Source organism: Cydia splendana, chromosome 17 (assembly GCF_910591565.1).
Source record: "Cydia splendana chromosome 17, ilCydSple1.2, whole genome shotgun sequence".
NCBI lineage: Eukaryota > Metazoa > Arthropoda > Insecta > Lepidoptera > Tortricidae > Cydia > Cydia splendana.
The window spans coordinates 13,036,137-13,057,756 of NC_085976.1; the positions used below are offsets into that span (position 1 = coordinate 13,036,137).

General features: G+C 39.5%; 1 non-coding gene across 1 annotated transcript; it reads right to left on the minus strand.

The window, feature by feature from the left end:
• Positions 1-19,218: 19,218 nt before the first annotated feature.
• On the minus strand, positions 19,219-19,322 carry LOC134799058 (U6 spliceosomal RNA). Its single transcript, XR_010145328.1, has one exon. It is a non-coding gene; the product is annotated as a U6 spliceosomal RNA (small nuclear RNA).
• Between the last annotated feature and the right edge of the window lie 2,298 nt (positions 19,323-21,620).

A 21,620-nucleotide genomic window follows, 5' to 3' on the forward strand; every position in this document is an offset into this window, starting at 1 on the left:
CAACGCGACCTTGGTGCGTCGCACCCATACGTTAAGAGCGAGACACAGATGTCTCTTTCTCGCTCTCACTTATGGGGCGTGGGTGTGCGACGCACCAAGGTCGCGGTGCGGTGCGATAGTGTGTTATCACTACTATTTGGCTGGCAACCAAGCTTTCGTCGGTCTACGATCACCCCGCTACTCGGAGTAATTAACAATGGAGCCGCTATTAACAGGCGTTCCCCTCTGTCGAAAAAAGGCGGCCAATGGTCAACCACATGTCAACCATATGTATGGACTGACGTTTATCTGACATGACGTACCTATACATTTGATGTGCCCCTCCCCCGCAAAAAACGGCAGACTATTTTGTACTGAAAATTTTAGACATGGCGTCTCCGTTGGTTATATCCTCTAAGCCCCGCTATGCGGACGGAGGACGGAAACTGTCTCAATTCGCAATGGTAACAAGTTTGTGTTAATGTCAACAAAAAATAAAGAGTATAGTCTATGATAGGTATTTGAATTATTCGGTTGTCAATCTAAAAAAACAAAAGTGGGTGTTCTTCTTGTATGAGACGCCATTATAGTATGTAGTCTTGTTTTGAGAGTAATAAACTTAATTTGGTGTTTAAAAGCTTTTTCTTTCCTGCTTGGAGCCCTAATCCTAACAGGTTACGGGCCCAGGCACGGAAAGTTAACAGTAGAGAAGTAATTGCGACAAATTTTACGCACATTGGTGTCGTCGGCTCTAACAGGCCGAACTGGAGGAAGTAAGTCGTAATGGAGAAAGTGGAGAGAGTGGAGAGCAGCAGGGCCGTAATACTCGGCGAAAATAATTGGCCAGCATGGCAGCTACAAACTCGTATTGTGTTGAAAGCGAGAAACCTATATAAAGTAGTGACAGAGGTATGCACGGAGACAAATACAGCAGAGAAACAAAAATGGGATGATTTAGACAGAAAAGCCCAGGAAGTTATTGTTTTAAGAGTGGAAGAGGGAGTTTTACATTATTTAGCGACATGCGAGACTGCAAAGGAGATGTGGGACAAGTTGGTCACTGTTTACGATTCTAAGTCGAAGGTGGGCATTCATTTACTACAGCAGAAGTTTTATAGCCTTAAATATGAAGCACCCATGGCAAAATATCTGTCATCGGTTGATGAAATTGTCAATAAACTCAAGACGTTGAAGGAAGTAGTTTCAGAGAAGATGGTTATAACGAAGATTCTCATGACCCTACCAGAGTGCTACAAGCACTTTACTTCTGCATGGGAGTCAGTTGCAGAAGGGGAGCGGACTTTGAAGAATCTTCAAGCACGGCTATTGGTAGAGGAGGAACGCAACGGAGCTAGTCAAGTACAAGTCGAAGCCACGTCCGCCGCGCTCCTGAGCAAGCATAACAACGCAAGAGTCTTCAAGAAGGGTGATAAAAATGATAGTGTGAAATGTTTTGAGTGTGGAAAAGCCGGACATTATAAGAATGACTGTAGAAATAGAAAATGTAATTATTGTGGAAAGGTAGGACACCTTTATAAAGATTGCAGGGCAAGACAACACCCAAGAGTATCGAGGGCTCCAAATGCCTACATCATGGAGAGCTCTTGGACTGGACGTGCATTTGTGATGGACTCGGGAGCCAGCGAGCACATGTGCAAATCCAGGGAGCTCTTCTCTAAACTCACAGAGGTGGAAAATAGATGGGTTACGGTTGGTAACGGCAACCAATTAAAGGTATGTGGTGTTGGCTCTATAGAATTGAAAGCAAACAATGGCTGTGAATATACAGACTCAGTATTATTTGACGTTTTGTATGTGCCAGAACTTAAAGTAAACTTATTCTCATTAATTTGTGCATTTGACAACGGGTATAAGTTGATTGCAGGTAGTAAGCTATGTAAGTTAGTTAGATGGGGCCAAGTAACATGCACTTCATATCGCAAGGAAAATCTATTTTTAATGGATTTCGAGTTTAATGAAGCAGTAGCTTTGGCTACCACTAAAAGCGTTAATGAATGGCATAGTATCTTGGCGCACCAGAATCTTAACCAGGTAAAAGAAGTATTGAGTAAAAATAATGTAAAACTTGAAGGGCTGACTGAGCAATGTGTACCTTGTATTAAAGGAAAGCAGCACAGGTTACCATTCAGCAGCAGTACAAATCGGGCCCCTGCCCCTGGGGAGTTGATTCATATGGATTTGTGTGGACCAATGGAGGAGAGGTCCATAGGTGGGTCTCTATATTTCTTGTTGTGTAAGGATGACTACAGTAGCTATCGCTTTGTATATTTTTTGAAACAGAAGTCAGAGACAAAAGAGAGGATAGAAACACTAGTTAACAAGTTTGAAAATGAGACGGGTCATAGAATCAAAACTGTTAGGAGTGACCGTGGGACAGAGTTTGTGAATAAAGATGTTATGGATTTGTTTAACAGGAAAGGCATCACTCATCAAACATCTGTCAGCTACACGCCAGAGCAAAATTCGCGGGCTGAAAGAGACATGCGAACTTTAGTAGAAGCAGGAAGGACAATGTTACAGGAAGCTGCACTAGGAAAAGAACTTTGGGCAGAGGCAGTGAATACAGCTGCATATGTGATCAACCGGACTGGACCAAGTAAGGTACCTAATAAGACACCATACGAACTGATGTATAACAAAGAATTTGACATAAATACATTGCACAAATTTGGTTCAGAGGTGTACATCCATATACCAAAACAGAGACGTCTTAAATGGGACGCTAAAAGTAAGCATGGTATTTTTGTGGGATATGGAGAGTACAGTAAGGGGTATAGGATTTGGGAACCTGATACAACTATGGTTGATACATACAGAGATGTTACATTTATAAAAGATGTTACAGAGAAGTCTGACGGAAAGAAGAAGACCAAGACAATAGAAGAAGGAACAAAGAGTGATTGTATTTTCCAGACGTGCATGAGTGAAGAAGAAGAAAAGGAGTCTTCATCTCCTGAACAGTTGCATGATATTTCTGGATATGAAACCCCAGACGAACCTGTTGAAGATGAAAACCAAATTGTGGAAAATGAAAACCAAATTGTGGAAGACGAAAACCAAATTGTGGAAGATGAAAACCAAATTGTGGAAGATGAAAATACAGAAATCGGACCTGATACGGGACATGAAAATAATGCAACAGGTCGAGGAACAAGGACTAGACAGATAACCAAGCCTAAGCGTTTGGACGACTACGTTTTGGGATTTACAGCAGTTAATGACGAAAGTCAACTCACATATAAAAATGCAATAGAAGGAAGTGACAAAAACAAGTGGAATGAGGCCATACAAGCAGAATTTGATGCACTAGAACGGAATGACACATGTATAGAGACTGATTTACCAGCGGGAAAGAAGGCTATTGACACCAAATGGGTCTTTAAAATAAAGAAAGGTGAGAATGGGAAGCAACAATATAAGGCAAGACTGGTGGTTAGAGGGTTTCAGCAGTGTAATATGGCAATTAGCCACTTTTAGTGTTTAGCAGTAACACTTTGGTTTACTGCGACATAAACGCGTATTGCTTGTGTCAGCGCAACCTAACGTGTATATATAGGCAGGCATTTAGAGAATATACGTTCTTATACTATCACACGTAAGGTGTTTCAATACATACTCCCTGCTACTGCTCGAAACTATACAACAAGTAATATCTTGTTATTTGATGGCGACCCAGACCAGCGAACCAACGAACTAATACTCAAGAAAGAAGAAAAAATCTACCAAGACTACAACCCAGATAACCAATCACACTTTCAACGCAAGAATCCACGCAGTCAGAACCAACCACCATTAAGAACCAAGAAAAAAGAAGAACCACCCAACATCAAAAAACGGAAATCAAGTTAAGAAGAGAAATCAAGAAGAGCGAAGGTCGAAGAGCGTTGCAAAGGGTTTCCCGGCTCGCAAACCAAGAGGTGTCCAGGGTTATCCCGGCCCACCATAATCATCGGAAGCAGAGCCAGCCAGCCATATGAAGCGTCAAGCGAGTGCCACGTGGAGGTGCCAGCTCGCCCGGCCGCGCCAACAGCTGCCAAGAATGCCGGTCGCGAACTCGCACCGGACCGGACGAAGACGAAGCCGAGGACGGCCAGCCACGCAGCAATAGGATGTAAATCCTACGTGTAATTTAGTATTTTATTTAATTTTCTCTAAAAGCCAGCATTTTTTTTTTCCAATTCAGTAGCAGTCATATTTAAATCATTCATAATTATTAAAGGTTGTCGCTAAACTCAATTTCGTTTCGAGCATAAATAATTTTCATAAGAAGTCATAATATAATATAAAAATTAAAAGTGTCGAATAGTGTCCTCAATTATGTATGTTGCAATTTGCAGCGCGTGCCACACGTTGTGCGCACGTCGACAGAAAACTTAACTAGGCCGCGAGACTTTGCCGCGAGTTAGAATATTTTAATAAGCGATGAATGAAATTTGATACATCGCATAACGATTAAGTAATAAACAACTCAATTCAATAAAATTATTTAATTGTTTTTGAGTAATGATTAATACTTTAGCTACGTGTCGGACTGATCACCTGATATACAGCGAAAGTTTGATTTATTACATAATTTTTTTTTTAATTTTGGAAGTTAAATAATAGTGTTTATTTTATAAAAAACCTTACAGTACGGTACAAGTTTGAGAAGTTTTAAGGAGTTTAATAGGCACATTCGTACAATGTGACCTTATAGCTAGAGCACTAGTCCTTCGTACTTGATCATAGTGTGATATACAGTATCCTCCGTGAAAGTTGTAGGAGACTTTTAAGTCTTAATGTATTTGTGTCTCTAGGTACAGGCAGAGCCGTACAGCCTGGCCTGATATGCCGCTATTATTGTGTTTTAGGGTGACCATGCCCTCGGGTAGCCAATCCCGCGTGTAGTTATGAAGTTCGGGTACGCACGGGAGCGTAGCCCATGATGTATCGATTATAGGGTGACCATGCCCTGGGTAACCATTCCCATTAATTATGTTAGGAGCTTAGGACTCCGTCTTAATACGGCATTAGTTATTTTTATTACGAGATTTATAGGGTACCGTAACTATAAACAGCGAGAGTGAATATTTTAAAGTTGAATACCAAATGTTTTTAAATGTTTTAAAGTTAAATAGTAAATGTTTTAAAGATGAAGAGTACGTAAATGTTTTTAAAGAAGGAGATTTATATTTTATGTGAAAAGGAAGTAAATTAATATTTTAACGTTTGAGAGATAATAACATTTTAAGTGAAGATAATATTTTCTTATTAAAAGATAATGATAGTTTTTACAAGGACTACGACATTAATACGACACATAAAATCAAGCTAAATCAAGATTGTTTGCATTATACCTATATAATTTATTAACATTTTTTTTATTGATTTCAGAAAAAATTGTAAACAAGTAACATGCGTTTAAATTTTTTCTTCTGCCACCCCGGCGGTGAGAGGAACTTTCGGGGGAGGTGTAATATGGCAATTAGCCACTTTTAGTGTTTAGCAGTAACACTTTGGTTTACTGCGACATAAACGCGTATTGCTTGTGTCAGCGCAACCTAACGTGTATATATAGGCAGGCATTTAGAGAATATACGTTCTTATACTATCACACGTAAGGTGTTTCAATACATACTCCCTGCTACTGCTCGAAACTATACAACAAGTAATAAAGCAGCAAACCAAAGTGTTACTGCTAAACACTAAAAGTGGCTAATTGCCATATTACACCTCCCCCGAAAGTTCCTCTCAGCAGGAAGATAGATTTGATCACACAGAGATTTATGCACCAGTGGCTAGACTACCAACTTTGAGAATCCTACTTGCAGTTGCGTGCAAATATAAACTGAAGATGTTACAGATGGACGTAAAGAGTGCCTTTTTGTATGGAGACATACAAGAGGACGTATATTTGAAAAGACCTGAGGGAATGGCGGAAAGCAGTAAAGTGCTTAAACTGCAACGATCGCTATACGGATTAAAGAGATCGCCTAAAGCCCCCTCCAGACTATGCGCGTGAATCGCGGGCAAAGCCGCGAACGCGAGTGTGGAGTCGATTTTCGCAGACAGCGAAATCGACTCCACACTCGCGTTCGCGGTTTCGCCTGCGATTCACGAGCATAGTCTGGAGGGGGCTTAAGATGTGGAATAATAAGTTCAATGATTTCATGATTAAGGAAGGGTTTTCAAGAAGCGAAGCGGATTGTTGCCTGTACTACAAGAGCAAAGAAAGAATTTATGTCCTGATATATGTGGATGATATACTCATTTTAGGAAAAAGTACAGAGCAGATAAACCATTTAAAATTGGCACTGGAAACACGTTTTGAAATGAAAAGTCTCGGTGAAAATAATCTGAAATATCTCGGAATAAACATACTTAATAAGAATGACACCATAGAGTTAAACCAAAAGAGATACATAGAAGACATTTTAAAGAAGTACAAAATGGAAGAATGCAACATCATAGCGACACCTATTGAAGTGGGTCTTGAACTAAATTCGGAACCGTCAAATGATGAGGAGATGACAAGGAAATGCAGAGGACTCATAGGAAGCCTCATGTATGTAATGCTGGGCACAAGACCGGATATATGTTTCGCTCTAAACTATCTTTCAAGATATCAGTCGATGGGATCTTCTGGATTATGGAAAGCACTTAAAAGAATTCTTAGATACTTGAAAGGCACCATAGATGCTAAACTTATTTACAAAGCTACTGAAGAAGCTCCACTATTGGGATACACGGACGCTGACTGGGCGGGAGACAAGGCGGATAGAAAGTCTACGTCAGGATACGTTATGAAGGTTTTCGGTTGTACAGCGTCATGGGGTTGTTCAAAACAACAATGTATCTCCCTTTCTTCAACCGAATCGGAATACGTAGCTTTGGGGAAGGGGATAATGGAGGCGTGCTGGATACGTAACCTCCTTCTGGAGTTAGGGCTGCATTTTCAAAATTTTAAAATATATATTGATAATCAGTCGGCCATTCATGTTGCAAATAATGTAGACAACAAAAGACTTAAACATATAGATCTAAAGTACCATTTTGTGAAACAAAAGGTAACTGAAGGTCTATTGCTGCTAGAACATATTCCTACAAGTCAACAGTTAGCTGATCTGTTTACAAAAGCGTTGGGAAAAGTGATTTTTCGAGACCTGTGTTCTCAAATAGGTTTGAGTGGTAATTTTTAACTTACCCTTAAAAGTATGTAAATGGTACCCGACAGACCCATAAAGTGTTCTTTTATTTAAAGTGGTTAATTGTGTTGTGTTCGCTATGTGGTCGTAGTGTTTTAGTTGCTGACGATCTATGTTTGAAGGACTTCTAAATATTCCTTCAATTTATAGTTTTTTCTGCTGTCGGTACCTAGCTTCTTTTGTTGAGGAAGGGTGTTAATGTCAACAAAAAATAAAGAGTATAGTCTATGATAGGTACCGTATTTGAATTATTCGGTTGTCAATCTAAAAAAACAAAAGTGGGTGTTCTTCTTGTATGAGACGCCATTATAGTATGTAGTCTTGTTTTGAGAGTAATAAACTTAATTTGGTGTTTAAAAGCTTTTTCTTTCCTGCTTGGAGCCCTAATCCTAATAGTTTGGTTGCCAGCTATGTAGTCCAAAGCAAGTATTGTCCCTCTGAGATTAGCTAGGGTTTCCCTTGCCGACGGTATGGATAGTAATATTAAAGAGGCCTTTTAGTATAAAACCGGGCAAGTGCGAGTCTGACTCGCACAAGAAGGGTTCCGTACCATAATGCAAAAAACGGCAAAAAAAAACGGTCACCCATCCAAGTACTGACCCCGCCCGACGTTGCTTATTAACTTCGGTCAAAAATCACGTTTGTTGTATGGGAGCCCCACTTAAATCTTTATTTTATTCTGTTTTTAGTATTTGTTGTCATAGCGGCAACAGAAATACATCATCTGTGAAAATTTCAACTGTCTAGCTATCACGGTTCGTGAGATACAGCCTGGTGACAGACGGACGGACGGACGGACGGACGGACAGCGGAGTCTTAGTAATAGGGTCCCGTTTTACCCTTTGGGTACGGAACCCTAAAAAAACCTAGCAGTGACTATACCACCTGAAGCCCGTGCCTCACGGGGGTCAAGTGGGTCAACCAAGCTTCCGAGTTCCGACGGTCCAAGGTGACCCTGACCCTGGTCGGGGCCCAAGCGCTATACCAATATTAAAGGCCTCTGCACACCGGTTGGCGTGTGCGTGACGTGCGCGTGCGCTAAAATGTTGGAGCCGCACACGTCACGCAAGCGGTATACCGTCTCTCACGAGAGATATCTGTTTCTGTTTCTCGCTCTCACTTATGGGTGCGACGCACCAAGGTCGCGGTGCGGTGCGATAGTGTGTACGGGCCGCCATATAAACGGTGCCAGCTCTCTATTCAGTAATGACGACAGTGACAGAGCTATACGTAGAAATGTTAAGGCCATAACACACTATCGCACCGTACCAAGGTCATTGTGCGACGCACCGATAAGTAAGAGCGAGAAAGAGATATCGCTTTCTCGCTCTTACTTATGGGTGCGTCGCACAATGACCTTGGTGCGGTGCGATAGTCTGTTACCACTATTAACGTACAGCTACGTCCCTGTCTTCAGTTACTGAATTATGAGCACAAACTACTAAGAAGATACTACGTAGAAACTAAAGTAGAGTCTGGCTACTGAAATATTACACAAATATTTGGCGGGGAATTCAAAAAATCTTGGGCTGGTCACACTTTCTGTAGTAGGAATTATAGTTTTGATACTAGAAAACATTTTTGATTTTCTGTGCACACGTAAGGTACCTAAGGATATAAGTGAAATATGTGATGGAGTGACGTGCACTCAAAGTCAGCTCACATAATTTCTACCACTATGTAAAGTACAGTCAACGATAAACACATATGTTAACACTTTCTCACCATATACCATTGTAACAAGGCGAAAAATTAAATGTAGTTTAAATCGATAATACCGTAATATTAATCCATCACCAAAAAATACATAAGTACTATGCCAAATATGCTAAGTATCAAAATATTTATAGAGCACCAAACTCCTAATTTGTTTACATTTGTTTAGGAGTTGTAAACATTGCAGTTTTTCGTTATACAACGCTACACGTCGACTTCGCACATTGTCGTAATTATTTAAGAGCTTAAATAATAGTTTGCGAACTTCACTCAGTATTATAGACATTATTAATATTATTTAAAATAAACCCCTTATAAACCGCAAACAATTTGAATGAATGACATAAATTGACAACTGTCCAGGGGGCGAAACTTCAAAGAGGGGTACCTTATATATGGAAACTAGCGCAGTCAGCATTATGTTTACAGCAACATTTCCTCACCTGATGCTTCCATGTAAATCAACTAGATGGTGTCACCGCTTTGTCTGTGATGTCTTAAAAAACACGCATCCAGGCCATAATTGTTAAAAAGAAAAAAAACTTTGTCTTTGCATTTTTATCACAATAGCAGGAGATCTAAGGTCCCGTTTTCTAAGGGGATCTTGCATTTTGGAGACAAAGCAAACCGCTTGGAACAGGTGTTCCTGGGGGTGACCTGAGCTGATTAAGCCCGGTTGCCAAGAGGTTCCCCCAGTAGTGAGGGCAGTCCCGGGCAGGGGAGGGGGGGTAAAAGTGCCTCCGGCGCGCCTCACTCTAAGCTTTATATCTGCATACATCTCGCAACTATATCAAGTTTGGTGTCATTTTCGTATAATTCGAGGATGAAGAATTCATTTCTGTGACTAAATTTTCACTCACCCATACAAAAAATTCGAAAAATTCAAAATTCAAAAAAAATCTTTAGATTTTTTTTTTCGAAAATCCTCTACGAAATGTATACTATGAGGATTTGCTCTAGAAAAAAAATACCTGTGAATAGCCCAGTTCTCCTACTATACAGAATAGTAAACTTGTCAAACATTTTTTTTCATAACTCTGTTAAAAAAAATGTTTCGTGTCGCGCGGCGTACTTGCATTGTAAGAGTGGTATGCAACGTTTAGGATTTTTAAGTATGTTTAGATGATTTCTGATAAGTTGTTATTCTTCTGGTGGTAGATTACATTAATAAATTACTTCTGGACGTGATATATATACAAATATAAATTAAATATATATATAAAGATGTTGGGAAAACTTTCGCTAATAGAGTTAAGTATTATAAATGTGATAAAATGAACATAGGAGATGTTTGACAAAAAATGCGGGTTAAAATAAGATATATATTGTTCGTAATTGCCATTACATGCCCATGGGACTGTGCATTTTAGGTTTTTTTTAACGTAGTTGCACCTCCCTGCGCATTTTGTTTTGCAGCGGCAACGAATACGCTCTAAACAAGCAGCAGCCGCCGCAGGTAGGCTTGTCCATATGGGCTCCCAATAACCTTGTTGTTTGGACCAGCCCCAGTCAGCAGGGCATGGTGGTTGTTGCTGAGGGGCTATAATCTATCCCCAAACATAGACCAAATCGCGCCGTGCGCCAAAAACCGCCGTGTCGCCGAAATAATTTTCAACCAGGTTGACAAGGTGCAGAAAACCCTAGAGGCAAAGCAAACCGCTCTATGTGCGTTCCCTGATGTTGAAGGTGCTTTCGACAATACGCCCACAGAGACCATACTCAATGGTATGAAATCAAAGGGAGTAGACGAAACCACCAGATGGGTACAAAGCATGCTCTCAAACAGAGTAGCCACTCTGACCATCAATACTATATATAGAGCATGAATTTTATACCACTAAAGAGTGTCTACAAGGAGGCGTTTTATCCCCACTATTATGGACCCTAGCAGTGGACCAACTTCTTGCAATCATGTCAGGCCAAGACTTTGATACACAAGGATATGCCGACGACCTTGTAGTCATCGTCAAAGGCCCTTGCCTCAACACAATATCCAACCTAATGCAAGGAGCTCTAAACACAATATTCAAATGGTGTAGAGAAAATGACTTATCCATTAATCCGAGCAAGACTGTAATAGCCATTTAACCATTCACAAGGAAACGGAAGCTCGATAAACTCACAAAACCAAGACTTAATGGACAAATAATACCGTTCTCGGCAGAGGTCAAGTATCTAGGGGTCACCTTTGACCAAAAGTTAACTTGGAACCCTCACCTGAGAAACATTATACAAATAGTGAAAATGGCCATGTGGTCATGCTGTCGAATGGCAGGAGCAAGATGGGGCTTAAGATCCAAATTGCTATGTGGTTATACACAGCGGTAGTGGGGCCAATTGTCACCTACGCCTCCGCAGTCTGGTGTAACAAAACCAGCCAAAAGACAGCAATAGACACTCTAAACAGCCTGCAACGCACGGCTTGTTTAACAGTAACAGGCGCCTACTCCTCGACACCGGGAGCGGCCCTAGATGCACTGCTGGACATCATACCACTCCACTTGCAGGTGCAAAAGGAGGCCAAGCAGTGCGTCTACAGAATATGCACGCTAAACAGGCCAAAATGGCGCTCTCAGGCATTAACCAATCTAAAGGCCTGGGTTTTCGCGAATAGAACCCCTAGCATGCCCACTGATGACACGCACACCAAATGTCGTCTCACCAAACTGTACACAGTAGAAAAACCTCCTAGAGACAAATGGATCAACAACCAAATGTACGTCGAAGAGGGAAGCCACATCTGGTATACAGATGCTTCCAAGAAAGGCAATGATGTAGGATGTGGGATCTATGGTGAGAGATCTAAGCTCAGAGCTAGCGTCAGCATGGGCACATTGGCCTCAATCTTCCAGGCAGAAGTCTTCGCCGTCAACAAATGTGCGGAGATCAACCTGGATAGAAACCTAAGACACCAGCTTATCTACATCAACTCAGACAGCCAGGCTGCTCCGCTGGCACTAGAATCCCTTGAGTCAAACTCAAAACTAGTCCAGAACTGTAAAACAAACCTAAATGCACTGGTTTACTCCAACAAAGTTACACTTAGATGGGTACCAGGGCACTCCGACATTAACGGAAACGAAGAAGCGGACGAACTTGCTAGAAAGGGCGCTGACACACCCCTGGTCGGCCCAGAACCCTTCTGTGGAAGCACAAAACGAGATGCATATTCTCTGCTCAGCAACTTAGAAGAAACGAGAGTAATCGATTGGTGGAAGTTCGTTAAAGGACAAGAACACTCGAAAGCTCTGATCAAAGGGTTCAACAGCAAAACTGCTAAGGCGCTTTTAAGACTCAAAAGGCACAAAACCTGCGCGGTGACCAGAATACTGACTGGACACTGCAAGTTGAACAAACATATATGTTTCAAATTGGCAAGAAATAAGATGCGACATGCAGGTTCTGTCAGGAGTCAGAGGAGACTGCAATGCACATTCTCTGTTCTTGTGTCAAAACATTACGGCCCAAAGAATCTGGAACTTTCTGGATGCAACGGGCATTAGTAATGAACTTAAAGGGCCGTCACAATAAATCAGTGCTGGTCAATGCGACACTCAAAGGCCCACAACACCACAATAATAATAATAATGTCCCGCGGGGGCAGCTTGTGGCGAGCTGACGGTGAGTGACGACACCGCGGACCCCTATTCCAGAGGGCCCTGTCATCTGGCCCTCGCCTCTGTGCTTGCCTTGATTGGGCGGCCAGAATGGAGTCGCAAGAGCGGGACCTATGCTCCAGGTTGGAAGTGTAAAATGTCATAACGCCGGCGGCCTGCTGAACGGATTACCGGGATCTGGCTACCGCAGACTCACCTCTCGACAACCTCACAGCCACTCCAAAGTGTTGCCCTGTTGTCGCACTGTGCGTGCGGCCATTGCGGGGCCCACTCAATGAGTTGGCGAGTCACCACCTGTCATTTACAATTTTGAGACTGATTGTCACGGCAGGTGTCCGCTAGTCTCTCCCATAGCCCATTATCCAGTCCATCCAACTTTCAAATCTATAGCCCATGACCTTAGTTCCCATCGCAGCACAAAAGTGCTGCACTGTAATAGTCTTTGCACCTGGCGGGGACCATCTCCGGATGTATTACATTGTGCGTTCGGGGATAGTATCCACCACATGTATCCCTTGCTTTTTTATTAACGTGCCTTAAAGGGCCTCTGCGCTGTTGGCTGCGTCCCCACGTACGCCTCCCAAAGGTCCGGGACCCCATGGTCCCGAGATATGGAAAAGACATGCAAATAATAATGTTAATTTTATCACATTTATAATACTTAACTCTGTTGGCGAAAGTTTTCCCAACATCTTTATTTATATATTTAATTTATATTTGTATATATATCACTTACAGAAGTAATTTATTAATGTAATCTACAACCAGAAGAATAACAACTTATCAGAAATCATGTAAACATACTTAAAAATCCTAAACGCTGTATACCGCTCTTACAATGCAGGTACGCCGCGCGACACAAAACATTTTTTTTTAACAGAGTTATGAAAAAAATGTTTGACAAGTTTACTATTCTGTATAGTAGGATAACTGGGCTATTCACAGGTATTTTTTTTCTAGAGCAAATCCTCATAGTTAAAATTTTTTTAGAGGATTTACGAAAAAAAAATTAAAAGTTTTTTTTGAATTTTGAATTTCTCGAATTTTTTGTATGGGTGAGTGTAAAATTTAGTCACAGAACTGAATTCTTCATCCTCGAATTACACGAAAAAGACACCAAACTTGATATAGTTGCGAGATGTTGTAACCGGCTAGCTAGAGCGGTAAATGAAAACTAGGTTCTTTATAGTAAATAATATAATATGAAAATATGTACAATAAAATAAACTAATTTCTGTCAGTACTTGAATCTAAACCAATAAAATATCGTCACTGGCCTTAACGTTCTTGAATCCCATTCTTTGTCGAACCGTACGATCAACTTAGGCCGCGGGTGCGGGAATCAGCTTTGGCAACGCAGGCTCAGCGAGGTCCGTGGGTAAAGAAAAGCTTCAGCAGCAAACGTCCAAACAATAAGCAGCAACAGTAATAAGTAGCTCTTCAATTTAAAGGTAGAAGGAAGGGCTGGAACAATCGTACGTTCTTAGACTTGTAGTCGAAACCTAACCCAAGCCTTATTCCGTTACGAGAACCAGTGACGTACATTTCGTACAAATAAGACTTGGATTAGGTTTAATTTCAACATAAACCTAAACTTAATGCTATATATACAATTATACAAACTTTACCTGCATTAGTAGCAGCCCTAGTATTAAACTTTATCACTAATTATAACCATACAGTCGCATTAAAATAATAATTACAGAATTGTGCTATATCCGACAACATTTCCAAAGGAAAATTTTACGAAGAAAAAACAAAAGACGGCGAAACCCTTAGTTTTTTATTTCCAACCGGCCAGTGCGCGCGGTGGCTGTATATACATGCAGGTTTGCCATGTTACAATGTATGCAGATATAAAGCTTAGAGTGAGGCGCGCCGGAGGCACTTTTACCCCCCCTCCCCTGCCCACCTGCTGGGGGGAACCTCTTGGCAACCGGGCTTAATCAGCTCAGATCACCCCCAGGAACACCTGTTCCAAGCGGTTTGCTTTGTCTCCAAAATGCAAGGTGGTGGACCTTAGATCTCCTGCTATAAATTCCGTTTCAAGTATGAAACGTTTAATATTTTCAGTAATTTAGGTACCTCACATTTTTTAATCGTCTTAATATAATTGTATTTATATTAAAATAATATAATCGTTTTTATTAAGAACATTTAACTAAATAGTTTCGCCAAGTGCCTTACGTGAAAGGAAACGTTAAAACAAAGAACATAGTAACCGTCAAACTATAAAAGTCAAACAGAAGATTCTAATTTTTTGTAATTTTAATGACAGCGTTTTACACAAAAATAAAACGCTAATTAAATAACTTACCATATTCGGAACCTAATAATAATATTGAGAATGGCAACACTGCGTAGTCGGTCGTATTGTCCTTTTCTAGCATATACGTCCTTCTCTCTCCCACACTCCCACCACTCAGGCAGGTTGCTTTGACAGTTAAACAAGGCAAATTTTCAAGTCATTGTCTCAAAATTATTCATATTTACACCAGGCAGGATTAAAACTTTAGGTTCCGAATATGGTAAGTTATTTAATTAGCGTTTTATTTTTGTGTAAAACGCTGTCATTAAACAACTGTACCGATATTCGGAACCTAATAATAATATTGAGACGTGTTTGTTATCGCCTGGTGGTGGGAAGACGCCAAGCCAATGTGATTATACATGTAGTTATTATGTATATGTAATATTATTATATTACGAGTGTTTAATTAATTATGTAGTACACCCTTTATTTTAACACTTGTGAGGAGAGAGGTAGTTAGTAAAGCATACATTTTGATATAAAATTATATTATGATACTAACTTTACATTTTATATATGTACTTAATGTAGGTACTTATAAATTTTCAAAGAGGATAAGTGAGTCACCACAAGGGTGCTATACTTAATTATATGTATGTGAAACTAGGTAAAAGAAGATGAGATTTTAAGTCAGTCTACTCTTCAAGGAGCATACAGCATCTGTGATAAGGAGTGATGTAATTAAACTATGAAGAGATAAGAATTATTTATAAAGTACTCGAGTAGTTTTTATTTATAACTCCCAATTATTAACAAATTTGATAATAATTATCTAGTAAAGTAAGCAGTTGCAGGAATGTAACAAGGACAAGACCTTTCTTATTTCCAAAATCTCTCGGGATTAAGTAGACGAATATTGTACATATTCGTTATATCACTATCACTACCCACAAAGTTAGTATTGGGTACCTACTTACTAAAATGTCTGAATTCCTTTCATGACTGTGAGCCAATGTGAGCTATATACTTGGTTATAGCTATAAAATGCATTTAATCCTTTGTACGCTTTACTAACGCGAACGCGAGCTAATGTACCTAAACAAACCTTACTTAAAATTGTGAAGGTAATTTTGAGAGCTTAAGCCATAACATAACACTCATGTTGGCACGACTAGTAATGATAATGACGCTTTTTGGTGCTCTTGGCGTTCAAATGGTTAATATAGAAATGCCACAGAACCTTATCAATGATATTTGTATAGGTGCAGGCTCATTTTGATTATATTCATGTTTAGCTATCATCAAGTGACCTAAATTGTACTCATTAATTTCTATATATGCAGTAAGTTTACCTTATCTGGTGCCTACTAGTAGACATACGCTTGATTGATTCTGAACGCTTAAGTGGCTTAATTTATGTAAAGCATTTATAGACATTGCATAGTTCTGAATATTCAGTTTCCTCTTTCCAGTGTGTAAATTATTAAGAATAAGGTACTTAATTCGAAACCTTAGCTCATCGCATGTGTTTTAACCAAAATGCAGATTTGTGTGTTTATTTAGTGATTTTACATTATTTGCAATAACTGTGCGGAACCATGGGGTCCCCGACCTTTTGCCGGGCACCCGTGGGCCCAAAGTCAACAGTGCAGAGGCCCTTTAAGAGGGACCTATTTCATCCAATGCTAGAGTCAACACTTTGTCGAATTTATTTGATATTTATGTATACTTATCCTCCTTATGAACTAAGGATAACTGTAACTTTTTGATATCAAATATACGCAGAATTGGCAATTATTTTATATTCTGAAATTATAATATTACTGGATTTGGGCCAGTGTGCTTTTGTATACTATATCTCTGGCCTACGATATAGGCTAGTCTATTAACATCCCGCCTCCTGGAAGGCAGTATACAGACTTCTTAGATATATATTCACGGTAGCGCTAAGTGTGTGGACCTAGTTTTCCGACACTTGAATGCATGAGATTATTGTGAACATTTTTTCAGGTCTCGAGCAAGAAGGGTACCTAGATAGGTTGAGGTCCTTAAATTGTGGATTTGGTAGGAGCAAGACACAGACGGGGTGTAAATTAATTAATCCACCATGTTTCAAGAGATTTTTGTTCATTGATGCCTTCAGGTTACACTGGACTAACACTTTGGCAGAGTTTTGCTAACATATAATAAATGACTGCATTTGTTTGGGTGTACATGTTCCACATCAAAGACATATTTATATATTTCAATCTATTTTTGAAAAGTTCACGTTTCAAAATAGCTTCGCCTTTTCGCAAGGCGTGCTCCTGTTTCCCTATTTTATTGTGCAAAGCGAACAGTATCACAATGTTATAATTATGTATAAATTGAGAACTAGAGGGTCATGCCCTAGACGTGACCGCCCAGAAGTTGTGCTAGAACCGTTCGTGCAAACCATTCAGTCACTGTTTTTAAAAAACCTTTTTGTAGTGGGTACATTCCACGGTCTTAAATTTGTTAAACGTTCAGTATCAAACTATGACAAGTCATGATAAGTGAATTAAGTGATAACAGTATCTAGTCCGTGCATAGAAGCACTTGCCCTTGAGGTTAGGGCATGGGTAGTTTAAAATAAACTTAATCCGTGCATAGGAGCACTTACGATACAGGTGGTTTAAAACTTCCTAGGTCACAATACAGACACAAGGTGTAAAATACATAATTGATAAACGCCCGTCAGGCCAGTTTTGTATATTTTATTTCAAACATGCTTGTGCAGCACCGCCAGCACATGATAATTTTCCTATACCATGGCAGTCAGGGATATAATAGTTAAATAGGTAGGTAACCTTGGTCATGTCGTGTACATAGGTAGGTACTCGTAAACATGTTAACTGAAAGTCTAGTGCTCTCGAGGCAAATATAATTTATGCAACTGTGAGCCGCTCTTACATTGAGATCATATGTATTTATTTCTAGTCTGCCTTAGCAGGCCTAGACTTCAAAGGTTTTTTAGATATTCATAGGGCCGTTAATCGGACCCTTTGTACACCTTGAGCAGGCTGTTTGTTTCACACCATGAGTAATATAATTTGAATTATATTGTAAACATAGCTTATTTCAGAATGGAACCGTAAGCACTGTCGTGAGCTTACATAGTCTGATTAAATTAGAGTCCACAGATTGTCTGGACCTTGGTGGATTGACCACTCCTGATTCTCATTATCAATTTTCTGCCTGGGCTTATAATCGAAATTAGGTGACTAAATCTCTTAGTATTCTCTATGCCGCCCAAGTTATGAGGCTAAGCGTCTCCAGACCACAATTTTATATTAGGGTGCAAGGATTTTTTCATCTTTAAAATAAAAATGAGTCGAGATAGGCCTGGAATCTTAGGTTATTTAATACCTTATAATTTTAGAAATGTAATGTAAATGGAAAGCAGTTTTCACTTTTACCACAGTTAATTAGCCCAATTTTGGGCTTAGCCAATAGGGTGTTTGGGACCCTTTTAGAATAGATTGGTAAACAAAAATGAAAACTAATAACAAAGCCTTGCCTATTTCGACTGATTTTGTTAGAACCCTTTTTACTTTCTCTAAAAGGAGATATTTACAAATTCATTTTTGTAATATTTTTCTGATTGTGGCTTACTTGCTCGCATGTGTTATGACCATATCATTTATATTTCTGTGAATATGTCTGACATGCCTTGCGCAGGCTTACATAGGTTATAATATTATCATCAATAACTTGACGTCAGTTTGTGAATGAATCAAAGATTCTTTGGCACACCTTACGCAGGTGGAGACATGGCAGCCTTGCGCAGGCTTAGATAGGTACATAATATATTGGTTTCATCACAAATAACTTGACGTTAGTTTGTGAACGAATAAAAGATTTTCTTAGGCACACCTTACGCAGGTGGAACCATAACAGACGTAGGTTTAAGAATATCATTCAAATCGAATACCCTGAGTTTATGGGTAATATTCCCTTAGTTACGGGTTCCTTGCTCGACAAGGTGAAAGGCTTTATGCAGGCTTTTACAGGCACTTTTAGAAAGTGTCATTCACGGTGACGCGCAGATTTGCCAAAACTAAACTTTAACTCTTCAGTTAACTAATATAATTTGACAATATGAACCAAACCATGCGTCTTCGTCAATGAATCAATCTAAAGATTCCCGTATCGTTAATGCCAAGTGTACTATTTATGTAGGTAGGTAGGTAGGCTTAAGAATTGACCCTCTTGTATGTAGTTACGTAACGAATTAATAATCAAGTTATTCAAATCCAATATAACACAAGCACATATAGCAACTACATGCAAGAGTTATTTTCCTTAACCTTTTAAGCTGTAAGTACCTGCTAAGTTATTTATTTAAGTAGGTACCTACATTTTAACCTACCTACATTTTAACAATTTTTTCAAAATTAAATATCTAGTTGGAGAGATATAAGTTGGTAGATCAAGAGTGAAATACTTCACGATTTCGCATGTCATTCTTGCGCAGAGCCATGCTAATCTCTCTCTATGTCTAGTCAGATTTAAGTTTATGTACTGCCGAAGTACTCACTTTCCACAAAAATAAATGCAATGTTTGCGATGTAGGTTTGTTCGTTACCTTGTGTCCCTCAGAGCGGAAATAGAAGCCCCGCGAAGGCGGAGCTTCGTCGACTCCTAAGCGGGTACACTTATTTATCAGCAATTTAATTCACAAAAAAATAATTTTGCAATATTATACTAACCCGGAACGGGATAAAAAGACAAATTGCTGATAGATACTTGGGCAGATAAAACCTACACGTCTATAAACTTCTACCTCAATACATACGAGGGGCGTTCAAAATATTCTCGGTATTGATATCTTACAACCTCTTCTTAAATTTCTTTCGTTACTGGCCGCTAAGGTTTATTCATTGACATTAAAAAAATATATAATTGGAACCGAGATGTTCTTTTGTTTTTCTGCAATTGCTGAACAAACATGAACATCATGTGCGAATTGACAATGTTAACTAAATTAGAACATCAATGCGTCATAAGATTCTCGACAAAACAGGGTAAAAATCAAAAAACCATGAAAGAGGAAATGGATTGTGTTTACCGTGAGTCTGCTCCTTCTTTATCTACCATTCAAAAGTGGTCAAGCGAATTTAAACGTGGAAGGGAGAGTATTGAAGATGACCCTAGACCTGGTCGGCCTGTAGTAGCTACTTCACAAGAAAATATTGATAAAGTGGAAAAACTTATATTGGAAGATGGTCGAGTGAAGGTAAAATCTATAGCTCAAGTAACCAATCTTTCTATTGGTATCGTACATGATATTATCCATGACCATCTTAATATGTCAAAAGTAAGTGCAAGATGGGTTCCGCGAATGCTGACTCGGCTTCAAAAAGACATGCGTGTAGCGTGTTGTTCCGATGTTATTGACCTGTGCGGTGAAAATCCTAATGAGGTGCTGCAAAGAATAGTTACTGGAGATGAAACCTGGGTTCATCATTATGACCCAGAGAGTAAACAAGAGTCCATGCAGTGGCACATTAAGGGTTCAGCTCATCCCAAAAAGTTCAAGGTCGTCCCTTCAGCTGGCAAGGTCATGGCCACGATATTTTGGGATTGTAAAGGAATATTACTAATCGATTATAAAGAAAAAGGTGTAAATATCACACGACAGTACTACGCTAACATTCTACGTCAATTAAAGGATGCAATCAAAGAAAAGAGGCGAGGAAAGTTAACCAAAGGTGTTCTGCTTCTGTGTGACAACGCCCCCGTCCATACTGCTCATATTGCCAAGGCAGCTATTGTTGAATGTGGGTTTGAAACTGTTACTCACCCACCGTATAGTCCGGACTTAGCCCCCAGCGACTTCTTTTTGTTCCCCAATCTTAAAAAGGATCTGCGTGGATTTTTTTTTTCTGACGATGAAGCATTGAAGGCTGCAGTGGAGGAGCATTTTTACACCAAAGATAAAAAATATTTTTATGAGGGATTAAAAAAAAATAATTGATCGATCTTTTAAGGGGATTAACATAGGGGGGGAGTATATTGAAAAATAAAAATATCAAACTTTTCGTACTTGTTTGTTTTCATTCTCATACCGAGAATATTTTGAACACCCCTCGTAGGTTCTACTTAACACGTATTAACTATCCGATCCTTTCGTATTCGAAAACACAAATCACTTGAAAACTGAAGGGTATGCCTCCATAATTTCAACCGTTATTATACACACACAAAGATTTAAACTAACAAGACTCGGAAGAGACTTAATGTAGGTATAAAATTAAATTCTAATGGTGACACGTGCACGCTTTACCAGCTCGATGTGTTTTCTAACATAATTATGTGTTTTAGTATTTTCATTGGCATAGCCACGGTGCGCGCAGGCAGCCTTTGAAAACACTTGCACATCACTATTCCGGATCGTTTTTATTTGCTAGGTAGTTTATCGGACAACTAAATTTAAATATTTATTTCGAACGGCAAAAACCGTTAGAAACTGTTTTTCAATATAGTCAGCTAAACTGGGGTACAAATTCAAAAACTCACCAGCAGTTTAGCTTCACGACCTTCCAGATGGAAAAACAGCAAGCCAATGACTTGAAAATTTGCCTTGTTTAACTGTCAAAGCAACCTGCCTGAGTGGTGGGAGTGTGGGAGAGAGAAGGACGTATATGCTAGAAAAGGACAATACGACCGACTACGCAGTGTTGCCATTCTCAATATTATTATTAGGTTCCGAATATCGGTACAGTTGTTTAATTAATAATTTATAGTATAATCACTATAAATTGATGAAAATGAGTGCGCCTGGGAGAAAGAAACGTTATTGCCTTTTCGGCTGTGCGAATTAAAACAACA